Raw genomic sequence first — 2,462 nt, 5'->3', positions numbered from 1 at the left:
TGCTAAAGTTCAACCCGAGTAAATGTAAGGTAATGAAACTAGGCAGTGGAAACAGGAGGACAGAACAGACACAGGATACAGAATGGGAGACGAAGTCCTTCACGAAACGGACAGAAGGAAATGTCTAGGAGTTTATATCACACCAAACCTGTCTCCTGAAGCCCACATCAAGAGAATAACATCTGCGGCGTATGCGAGGCTGACTAACATCAGAACTGGCTTCAGGAACCTGTGTAAGGAATCATTCAGAACCTTGTATACCACATATGTAAGACCAATCCTGGAGTATGCGGCGCCAACATGGAACCCGTATCTTGTCAAGCACAAGACGAAGCTGAAAAAAGTTCAGAGGTATGTCAGTAGACTAGTCCCAGAACTAAGAGGCATGAGTTACGAGGAAAGACTGCGTGAAATGCACCTCACGACACTGGAAAGCTGAAGAGTAAGGGAAGACATGATCACTACCTACAAAATTCTCAGAGGAATTGGCAAGGTAGATAAAGATACTGTTTAACACGGGAGGTACCCGAACAAGGGGACACAGGTGGAAACTGAGTACCCAAATGAGCCACAGAGACGTTAGAAAGAACTTTTTTCAGTGTCAGAGTAGTTAACAAATGGAATGCATTAGGCAGTGATGGTGGTGGAGGCTGACTCCATACACAGTTTCAAGTGTAGATATGATAGAGCCCAATAGGCTCAGGAACCTGTACACCAGTTGATTGACAGTTGAGAGGCGGGACCAAAGAGCCAGAGTTCAACCCCCGCAAACACGAATAGGTGAGTAAAAACACACACACATGCAATACAACAAACACAAGCATCAATACAAACACAATCATCAAACACAAGTATAAGCTTCACACACAAACAAGCATCAACAAACACAAGCATCAACACAGCAATACCAGGGAACGTATAAACATTCAGGAATCAGTGGGAATAAAACAAACAGAGAACATAAACAAGAGTTGGCAAGGCAAACATCTGTCAGCCGCTGCAGTACGGATATTCTCTCCCACACTCTCCCACACTCTCCCATGCTTTCCCACACTCTCTCACACTCTCCCACACTCTCTCACACTCTCCCACACTCTCTCACACTCTCCCACACTCTCCCACACTCTCCCACGCTCTCCCACACTCTCCCACGCTCTCCCACGCTTTCCCACACTCTCCCATGCTCGCCCACACTCTCCCACACTCCCTCACACTCTCCCACACTCTCCCACACTCTCCCACACTCTCCCACACTCTCCCACGCTCTCCCACACTCTCCCACACTCTCCCACGCTCGCCCACGCCTCTTCTGCCCTCACAAGACACGACGCAGGTAAACACTCACGGGAGTTACAAAATAAACACTGGGATAATCACAGCAAACATCGATCATCAAATACAACAAAAATTTGAAGCCCAAGGCCTTGGGCCCTCAGCAGGACACCCAGCAGGACGCCCAGCAGGACGCCCAGCAGGACACCCAGCAGGACGCCCAGCAGGACGCCCAGCAGGACGCCCAGCAGGACGCCCAGCAGGACGCCCAGCAGGACACCCAGCAGGACGCCCAGCAGGACGCCCAGCAGGACGCCCAGCAGGACACCCAGCAGGACGCCCAGCAGGACGCCCAGCAGGACGCCCAGCAGGACACCCAGCAGGACGCCCAGCAGGACGCCCAGCAGGACACCCAGCAGGACACCCAGCAGGACACCCAGCAGGACACCCAGTAGGACACCCAGCAGGACACCCAGCAGGACGCCCAGCAGGACACCCAGCAGGACGCCCAGCAGGACGCCCAGCAGGACACCCAGCAGGACACCCAGCAGGACACCCAGCAGGACGCCCAGCAGGACGCCCAGCAGGACGCCCAGCAGGACACCCAGCAGGACACCCAGCAGGACGCCCAGCAGGACACCCAGTAGGACACCCAGCAGGACACCCAGCAGGACACCCAGTAGGACGCCCAACAGGACACCCAGCAGGACACCCAGCAGGACACCCAGCAGGACGCCCAGCAGGACGCCCAGCAGGACGCCCAGCAGGACGCCCAGCAGGACGCCCAGCAGGACACCCAGCAGGACGCCCAGCAGGACGCCCAGCAGGACGCCCAGCAGGACACCCAGCAGGACACCAGCAGGACGCCCAGCAGGACGCCCAGCAGGACGCCCAGCAGGACGCCCAGCAGGACGCCCAGCAGGACACCCAGCAGGACGCCCAGCAGGACGCCCAGCAGGACGCCCAGCAGGACGCCCAGCAGGACGCCCAGCAGGACCCAGCAGGACGCCCAGCAGGACGCCCAGCAGGACGCCCAGCAGGACGCCCAGCAGGACGCCCAGCAGGACGCCCAGCAGGACGCCCAGTAGGACGCCCTGCTGGCTGGCCTCCTGTTAGAAGGACAAAGAAATTTCCCTTGCAACACTAGTTTTTCCTGGAACACGACCCGCCAATCGGCTTAGAACCAGGTC

The sequence above is a fragment of the Procambarus clarkii genome, chromosome 89 (assembly GCF_040958095.1).
Source record: "Procambarus clarkii isolate CNS0578487 chromosome 89, FALCON_Pclarkii_2.0, whole genome shotgun sequence".
Classification (NCBI taxonomy): Eukaryota; Metazoa; Arthropoda; class Malacostraca; order Decapoda; family Cambaridae; genus Procambarus; species Procambarus clarkii.
This window is presented reverse-complemented; position numbering follows the sequence as displayed.